The sequence below is a fragment of the Oryx dammah genome, unplaced genomic scaffold, assembly GCF_014754425.2.
Source record: "Oryx dammah isolate SB20612 unplaced genomic scaffold, SCBI_Odam_1.1 HiC_scaffold_11213, whole genome shotgun sequence".
NCBI classification, from domain to species: Eukaryota; Metazoa; Chordata; class Mammalia; order Artiodactyla; family Bovidae; genus Oryx; species Oryx dammah.
In genome coordinates, this window is record NW_024080606.1 from 26,989 (window position 1) to 37,589 (window position 10,601).

A 10,601-nucleotide genomic window follows, 5' to 3' on the forward strand; every position below is an offset into this window, starting at 1 on the left:
GTCCTGCAATCCATGGGGTTGCAAAGAGTTGGACATGACTGAGTCCGATCAGTCAACAACAATATATATCTATATTCTTTTAAAATTCTATTCCACTATAGTTTATTATAAGATATTGAATCTATTTCTCTGAGCTATACTATAAGTCCTTGTTGCATATCTATTTCAGTGTGGTAGTGTGTGCCTGCTAATTCCCTGCTCCTACTTTATCTCTCCCCTTTCCTCTTTGCTAAGTAAGTTTGTTTTCTAGGTCTGAATCTTTTTTGGAAATAAGTTCATTTTTACTATTTTTCTAAATTCCACATGTAAGTGATATCATATAATATGTGTCTTTCTCTGTGTGACTTATTTCACTTTACCAAAATAATCCCTCATGCTCATGCTCAGTTGTGTCAGTCATGTCTGACTGCGACCCTATGGACTGTAGCCTATCAGGCTCCTCTGTCCACGGGATTTTCCAGGCAAGAGTACTGGAGTGGGCTGCCATGCCCTCCTCCAGGGGATCTTCCTGACCCAGGGATTGAACTTGAGTTCCCTGCATCTTCCTGCATTGTGTGTAGATTCTTTACAGCTGAGTCACTGGGGAAGCCCATAATAACCTCTAGGTCCATCCAAGTTGCTAAAAATGGCATTATTTCATTCCCTGTCTATGGCTTAGTAATATTCTGTTATATATATATATCTCACTTCATATATATATATATGCATAGCAGCAGGGCTTCTCTCGTGGCTCAGAGGTTAAAGCGTCTGTCTGCAATGTGGGAGACCTGGGTTCAATCCCTGGGTTGGGAAGATTCCCTGGAGAAGGCAATGGCTACCCACTCCAGTATTCTTGCCTGGAGAATCCCATGGATGGAGGAGCCTGGTAGGCTGCAGTCCATGGGGTCACAAAGAGTTGGACATGACTGAGCGACTTCACTTTATATATACACAAAAGGTACCTTTTCTTTATCCATTCATCTGTTGATGGACACAGCATAATTGTTCAACTCCATAGCATTGCCTTTTTTTGTTGTTGATTTGATTTATAGTTGGTGTGTAAGGTATGTATTGATATTTTCTATTGTGTTTGTAAGAATGTTGTATTTAATCAATTTTTGCTTGATATATTTTGAGACTATGATATTAGTTTTATACAAATTTATAATATTCTTGGTGAATTGAAGTTTTATTATGCAGTAGCACTCTCTGCTCCTAATAAAGCCTTTTGAATTAACATATATTGTCTGATATAGATATAACCGTGCTAGTAGGGTTTTGTGATATTTAATTATTTCCTATTAAATTTCTCTATCTGCATGTTTTTAGATCTGTGTATTATAAATATCACATAGAAGCATTTTTAAGATCTGTTTTGATATTCCCTACAAATACATAAAGCTTACAATATCTTTAGTTCACTGAATTCTTATAACAGCTGGTCATAGTAACAGTTATGTTTATGAGGCATGAACCATTTGGGTATATTGATTATTTATAAAAATTATTTTAAGTACATCAGAAAAACTAGTCAAGCATATTTTTAAAATGAATATTTGTTAAATATTGACTATATGTTTTGCATTGCATACTGCTGCTTGCCAGCATTTACTGATCAGGTGATGGGTATGGTGGAAGTATGGTAGTAATTGATTATAATTCTTTCTGAGAGTTAATATGAAGCAGTAGTACCTAGGGGCTTCCCAGGTGGTGCTAGTGGTAAAAAACCCACCTGCCAGTGCAGGTAGATTTAAGAGATATGGATTTGATCCCTGGATTAGGAAGATCCCCTGGAGGAGGGAATGGTAACCCACTCCGGTATTCCTGCCTGGAGAATCCTATGGACAAAGGATTATAGTCCACGGGGTCACAAAGAGTTGGACATGACTAAAGAGACTTAGCATACACAATATTACCTGAAGAAGGATGGTGGGAATTGAAGCAAAAGAAAATATTATAGAATAATAAGATAAAACTATATAAGAACCTCTTTTATAAGATGTGGTCAAGGAAGGGTACCTATTTGGAAAGGGTGTATATTTTCAAAACTTTCTGCATAACAATTCCTCTTATTCTTTAGTTATTAACAGTTTTGAACTTGACAACACTCTCATGAAAAAATGTATGTAGTCTAGGATCCTAGATTTTTAGTCTCATGGGACTGAAGGGCATGTAGAGAGCCAAAATTGCTGAAGTAAAGTTATGTTCTCTGATTTCTCATTTGCTGTTACCTCCTAGTTTTCATCGAAGAGTGTTTTTGCCATAAAACATCTAGGTAGTACTAGAGTAGACTAATACTCTTTCCATTTCCTGCTGAATCTCAAGCATTCTAAAGTGTTGGGTTTCTTTATACTTACTGAATTGTCTCCTTTTAAAGCAAAAATGTTTCAGCACATCAATCTAAGCCATCATTAAATTGGGTACTAAGAATCTACTTTCTTTTCTCTGTTCTTTTGTTCTTTTTATTCCCCAGGTGAAAATCAGGATGGACTCTGAGGCATAATTCCCAGGAAAATCCAATCAGTGAAAGACTGGCTATTCCCAAGATTCCCACCAACACTTGGCCACCACATGCTAATTAGAATTTTTTTTTTTTTACTTGAGATAAACAATATTAAGTTCTTTGTTTCAGAAAGTTTTACAATCTCAGTCAGAGTGAAACTATCCTTTCCTGAATCTAGAAAAATGCTCCTATTTCAAGCACTATCATGCAAAGTATATGCAAAACAAATGTTTTACTATTTAGCAAGTCCAAAATTAATCCGACTTATCTTTGAATCTCTCTCCAGTGGTTTCTCTGTAATCTCCCTACTTCTTTTAACTTAATCTATGGTTTTATTGTTATTTGACATATTTGTTACATATGTATTCTGGGCAATGCATGAAAAGGAGCATCAAGATGAATAAAACTATGACTCTTGTTAAGAGTATTGGGGAAGATTTTAGGGCATGGAAAAGAGTTTCAAAATGAATAACTCTTTGACTTTTGCTAATGGCATGGGGGAGATGACACTCAACTGGGTGGTGAATGAAGGGTGGGATTTTGACTAGAAGAGGGTGTTCTTGGCAGGAGGAAAAGCATGGTGCTTTCATCTTTTCCATGTCTTATTCCTTTTTATTCCCCAATTCTCTATTTCCTTTTAGTTTTTCATGGCAAATTCCTAAGTGATGTTTTCAGTTTCTGTGTTTTATAAACTCTCAATTTCTGTCATTTGGTACCCAGAATCCATCACACTAATTCTTACTTTTCTCTTAGAAATTATGGCTAATATATAATGGAAGTTTCTATCGTCTCACACAATTTGGAGGGACTTGATCTACCATTTGAGGAAAATCAGTTCTTTGGTCTAACTCAGGTAAGAGAGAGTTCTGGTTCTTTGCAAATAGGATTAGTAACATTTTCATCACCAGATATGAGTAATTTCCAGAATTCAGAGAAAATTCATTTGTGTTGTTCTTGATGTCTTAAACTAAAATTCTCATGTGAAAACTTCACCATGGCAAACTAAGATTAGGTATAGACAATATAGCATAAATTGGGTGTCATTAATGTCTCTTTCTGGTGTGTAAGCAGGGCAAGTTAAAAGTGGGAGAGTTGTGGGATTTCTCCTATGGCCCAGTGTTTAAGACTCTGCCTCCACTGCAAGTGACTTGGGTTCAACCCCTGGTCAAGGAGCTAAGATCCCACATGCTGCGTAGTCCCCTGCCCCCTAAAAGTGGTAGAATTGTAGCAGCTTGGAATACTCAGGAAGCATGTCACAATTAGGGATGTACCTAACTGAAATAAAAATTTTAAGAGAGTAATTAGATTTGGGTTTTATATAAAACTAGGTGACTACATTGAAATGACTCAACATGTAAATGGTTTAATTGAAAAAGCTCTGGAAGGGATGCTTTGGGGGCCAGGAACTTGGGAGAGACTAGATCTTGGTGAGGTTGTCATAGGTGGAGGTCTTGGACAGTCAGGGACTGTCTGAGAGAAGTAGATAATGAGCAGGAGCAGAAGGCAGTATGACAAGAGATGGTAGAGGAGCTGGAGATGAGGTGGCAGACACCAAAGACCCTCTGCCTGTCAAGTCTTTGCAGGCAGCCCATTTGCCTGTCAAGTACCTGGGAAGTAAAAGCTACTTCCTCACACCCTTGAAGTTACTTTGTTAGTGACTTATGGAATAGTATAGTGAAAAATCCTGGGCTCTGGAGTCAGCTTTGTTTTTTAAATTAATAATTTTTCTTTAAAGACAAAAACATGTGCAAAATAGAAAATTTATCACCCATAGTCCCTTCCTAGAAAACAACTGTTAAAATTTTGACACTTCTTCAAGTACTTTTTAATCCACTTGCATTTTTAAAACAATGGCAAGAATTGGGTTTGAATTGGACACTTAGCTGAGTAAAATTAGGCAATTAATTTAATCTCTTTCAGTCCTTAGTTTCTTATCTGTAAAACATGGATCATATTCCTCCTTTCTATGCTCTGTCTTGCTATTGTGCAACAAAAAATATGAAAGATTTTTTAGAGTTTGTAAACTTTTACAAGGAGGAAATTAATGTCATAAATTTTGGTATTTGCCTCCTGTAGGAAATTATTAATAAAACATGATTAAAAAACAGCATTTATGGTAGGTCACAACTTGAGGAAATTGTTCTACTTGAAATTATGTGAGAGTAGGAACATTCTTAATTCAGAAGAGTTTATAACTTATATGGTTAACCATGAGGAATAATGATATTCTTACAATTGTATTTTATTTTTAGAGTGTATAGCACAGCTATAAAATATAATATATACAATATTAATGTTTTCTAAAGTCAATATGAGATCAGAATAAATAGAAGTATGTCATGCAAGTTTCAGGAAATAATTGTATTATATTTATGATTAGATATACTCTTATTAACCTTTTTCACCAAGATTGATTAGAATGTTAAGGAAATAGAAATAATGTGTAGATACTTAAGAAGACCAGACAACTATTAACATGTTTAAAAGAGTTAAGAAAGAAGATGTCATTAGTAATAAAAAGTGTTTATTCTGGATATCATATGACTAAGGAGAGTCATAAGATTAAGGAGAAGTTAAAAAAATTATGTAGTCGAGTCACTGACCAAAGATTTAGTTGATGACTCCTTTAGCATTTTTCACATAGATCATTATCTCGTCAGTCATAATAATTTCTATCTCTCCTGAGAAGTCAGCGTAAGTGAACAATCTTAAATAATCATCCAAAGTAAACTATATCTGAGGGTTTGGAGAGGATTGAGAAAGCCATTCATGAAGCCCTCAAAAGGATGCCCCAAACAGGTTTTAGAATTTACACATTTGCATATAATTACAGTTCTGTTATGCATTGTATATGTAGCCTTGATCTTCTCTTTGGCCTCTAGGTTACAATGATTTAAGTCCTCCCTGACATTAATAACTCTAGTTGTAATTTTTTCAGGTATGCCCACATAAGAATGCTTGGGAATGGGGAAATTAGATAAGATGGCATTGCTAAGCTAATATCTGGAAGCAGATCAGAATAAAGTTATACTAGCATCAGAGACCCTAATAGCTAAGCCTTTGGATCACTTACTTTTCATTTATGAATATTTTTCTATGTCTCATGAGCAGAAATGTCTCTGGCGCATCTTATGGAAATAACCTTTGATGCTTTTCTTCAAATATAGACCAGGCAGACAAAAAAATTAGTTTATTTCTCCCCTCATGGAGTAAGACTTCAAACCTCCAATAATGTCTGTACTACTCCTTCTTCATTACTTTCAGTTGTTCTTCCTCCAAATATTCCTACTTTGTCTAATATTTTTAACTTAAAAAAACTAAAGTATAATTGAAATATGATATTATATTAGTTTCAGGTTCACAACACAATGGAACCTAAATCTGTAAGGATTAATTCCTTCCTTATATTAATGACTCTAGTTAGAATTATCATTTGAGAAGCTATAGCCTTCAGGTCTAGCCTGTAGGATAGACATTATCAATAGGGAGAGAGATGACAAAGTCTTTGCACAATCCACTAGCGACAATATTTTTCAGAAAGTAGGAAATGGTGAACAGTATAAGATGATGCATAGATATCAGAAGATTCAGCTATTCTGAGTGATCTTCATGAGACCAGTTTAAAGAAGGTGGTGGGGATAGCTGTCAGACTGCAAAGAGTGAAGGAGAAGGTAATTGATGGGCTTCCCTGGTGGCTCAGATGGTAAAGAGTCTGCCTGCAATGCTGGAGACCTGGGTTCAGTCCTTGGGTCAGGAAGATCCCCTGGAGAAGGAAATTGCAACCCACTCCAATATTCTTGCCTGGAAAATTCCATGGATGGAGGCTCCTGGCAGGCTACAGTGCATGGGGTCGCAAAGATTCAGACATGACTGAGCAACTAACTTTACTTTAGAACAAGAAGTATTAAAGAGGAATAAATATTTCTTGAAAGTAAGAGCAGAGAGGGAGATCATCCTGGAAAGATGGTATGGAGCCAAATTATAGGAGCACATTCTATGTTAGGAGTTTGTACTTCCAAAAGCAATGAGAATCACTGGACACTTTCTAGTGGTAGTAGTTATATCATCAAAGTGCTACTTAGGAAGAGTAAGCTGATGGCCATATGCAAATTAGATGTGCAGACACTGTTGTCCTGTATTGTAGAATTTCAGTAATAATTAGTGAAAGGCAATGAAGATTTGAGAAGAGCAGGATGGATGAGATGCCTGCAGTATTATAAGAGATCTGGAGGAAAAACTGCTTTGGGAAGTAGAGAGATGATTATTAATTATTAATTTTTAATAAAATTAACAAAATTATTAATTTTGTTGTAGTCATGTGAAATTTCACTAATATATAAATGTGTAGGTGATAGTGTTTGGTGGACTATGGAAAATATGACTATGCAGTTTAGAATAGAATTAGGAGATGAATGACTAACTCCTAGGATTTAACTAGCATTTACATGCTGGCGAAATACTAAACCTTTTCACATATATTGTCTTTCACACAGTGGTCAGGCTTTTGGGGAAGGTATAATTAGAATACATGAAAGCCCATTAGGTGAAGAGAAAAACAACAAAATCTTAAAAAATGCTATTATTTATATAGCAAATAAGTGATGAAAAACCAGGGAAAGACAAAAGAAGGATTTTGAGAACTAGGACTACCAGGAGACTTTAGTGCCACTGAGGATATTTATAATAATATCATATGGCTAACAATTATTGGGTTCTTGGTATGAGTCAAATACTGTTCTAAATTCTTCTCCTATAGTGATTTTTGAGGCCAGACTGTTTTCATTCCAACTTAATGATGAATAAATGTAGATATAATAAGATTAAATCATTTGTCCAAGGTCAGTGTAGGTGGTATAAGCAGGTGGTCAAGTCAAGTTTAAACTCAGCAGTCTGGTGTGTGATTTTTCATTTTTAACAAATATTTTACATCTCTCTTTCCAGAACATTAAAAATAAGAAGGAAAAGGAATAACTAAATAAACTACATAATACTCAAATCTGTATATTTGGAAAGATTAGCAGGGTTGGATTATCTTTTAAATTCTAGTTCATTGCTATTTTATATAGAAAATTTAACTTATTTTTAAAATCAATTTTCATTGTGGAAGAAAATGTTTGAGATGAGATTAATTCTAAGTTTGGAGTCCTAAAAAGTCAAACTCTCAAAGCAATAAATCACAAAGCAATAAATAAGAATATAGCTATCGAGAGTTATAGTTTACTTCAAACTTCAATACCATGTTATTTATCTATTTCATAGATTTTTAAGCACTTTTCTATTGTTATTATTCCAAAAACACTTAACAAGGACGTTACCTGTGCATTAGGTGGCATTTACATCTCCGATTGACTGGAAGACACTGAATGTTGGAAATGAAGGTATAGATGATATCTGAAGGTTCAGTTCAAATATTATAATGTATGTGTATAAAGCCCATATTAAATACATGTGATGTTAGGCTGTGTTGAGTATAGAGCTTCTGGAAGAATCAGATGCTAATTTCAATAAAAAATAATAACATCATGTAAAAGGATTCATAAGTAATATAAATAAGACCCTTTGGAGTTGACTAATTCAGATGGACTTAAACAGAGGGTGATTATTCTTGAAATCCAGATTTGAGGCTGGAAGGTTAAAGGAATGGATATCTTAAAAAAGTGTTTATATATTTATTTATTTTTGGCTGTGCTGGGTTTTCTTTGCTTCACGGGCTGTTATCTACTTGGCAGCGACTGGGAGCTTCTCTCCAGTTGCGGTGCACGAACTTATTGCGGTGCCTTCTCTTGTTGCCGAACACAGGCTCTAGGGCATGTGGGCTTCCAGGCTCTAGAGCACAGGCTCAGTAGTTGTGCCTCACAGGCTTAGCTGCCGCTGGCAGTGTGGAATCTTCCTGGATCAGGTATCTAACCTGTGTCTCCTGCATTGGCAGGCTGATTCTTTACCACTGAGCCACCAAGAAAGCCCAGGAGTGGATATTTTAAGTGCAAAAGATAAAGATAATGAAATGGAAATGATGATGGGAAATTAAACAGGGAGGATAGATTTAGGAGGCATAATATGTAAAACAAATAGAAGTTCCAGAGGATAAAAAGGAACTGATTTAATTTAAATGGGGAGAGGAATGAGAAGATGGGTGTGAAAAGTATTTAAAAGGTCTCAGGTTATTTGGTGTTGGGAAAAAGTAGAAGGAAAATAAATTAATTTTTAAAAGTTAATTTATTTTTTTAAAAAGTTAATAGGAAAATTAATTTCCTACTAGTGGGAAATTAATTAATTAAAAATAATTGGCATATTATTTTAAAACAAGAGTGCAGAAATGTATTGCTGGAAGAGACAATAAACATGAAAAGAATAGACAAGTATATAGGGCTTCTATATTAATAAGTGATAAAATGAATATACTATCTTAACCAAATCAATGCAAATTAAATATGAAAAGTTCTCTATTTGCTGAAGATATTATTGTAAAACAAGAAAATCCAAGACACTGCAGTAAAACACTATTACACAGACACTATAACACTATTATGTAGCTACCTTACCACTATTACATGTGGTAAGGTAGCTACATAGAATGAAATTTTCTTCATTATAGCAAGAGGAATCTAGAAATGAATATGAGAAAAAATATTCTGTTCATAAAGCCAAGAAAAAAGTTAAAAAATACAAGGAATAATTCTTACAAAGAAGGTATAGAATATATATGGAGGAAAAGGCAAAATCTTATTAAAGGACATGAAACAAGTTTGAACAGATGGGTAGATGCATAATGTTTTTAAATAGGAAGATACCATCATAATAACAATGCTACTTCATTCCAAGTTAATATATAAATTTAATGCAGTTAAAATCAAGAAGTGCAATGGAACTTTTTTGAGCGGTTGGATAAAATGATCTTAAAGTTTATATAGAATAATGTATATACTGAAGAATAACTGTACTTCCCTGGAAGTCCAGTGGTTAAGAATCTACCTGCCAGTGCAGGAGACACAGAATTGATCCCTAGCTCTGGAAGACCCCATATGTCATAGGGCAACTAAGCTCCTGTGCCACAACTACTGAGCCTGAGATCCAAAACTATTAAGCCTGTGTGCTGCAACTACTGGGCCTGCATGCCTAGAGCTGGTTCTCCACAGCAAAAGAAGCCACCACAATGAGAAGCCCGCACCCCGCAACTAGAGGAAGCTTGGGCACAGCAACGAAAACCTAGCACAGCCAAAAATAATTAATTAATTAAAAAAAGAATAGCCAACTAAGCATGAAAAATAATTACAGGAAAGGAAGGGCTTGCTCTATCAAGTGACACAAGATAAAGCCACAGTTTTGAAATACTCTGATATTTCTACAGATGTAGATAAATATATCAGTGGAAACAGAATAAAGAATTTAGAAACAGAGTCAAAATTATCTGAAAATTTAGCAAAATGCAAAAATGATAATTAAATTCATTGGGAAAAGAATGGGCCACTTAACACATAGTGCCATTACAATTCTATTATACCTGGAAGAAATTAAAAGTGGACTTATATTTTTAAACATATGTAAAAGTAATAGAGCACAGTACTAAATAAAAAACAAAAAACAATGAAATGTTGAAAGAAAATCTAAGGGTGTAGTTGTATGATCCAGGAGTGAGGGAGATCTTAACAAGACTAAATTCAGTAGCTATAAGTCAAGTAACAGCTGTATTTAATCATATAACAACTAAAAACTTGGGAATAGCCAAAGAAATTATAAACAAATAATAGATAATTGATTTAAAAATATAAAAAATGACAAAAACTTAACATCTACAATATAAAAAGAGCTCTTACAAATGACAAGAAAAAGCACAATAAGAAATAGGAAAATACATGGAACAGTAATTCACAAAAGACCAAATCTAAATTGCAGGAAAACATGTTCAAATTTATTGGTTGTCAGGGAATGAATATTTAGGGTAACAAAGAGCTATCACTTTATACCCAGTATACTGGCAACAATTAAAAAAGTGTTAACATTTATTTTTGTGGAAATATGTCTTATTACAGCCTTTTGGGAAAGCAATCAGGCAAACCTACACAAATTAAAAATATAAGTACTCAGGATGTGTCAGTAATCACATCCTGAGAATTCATGC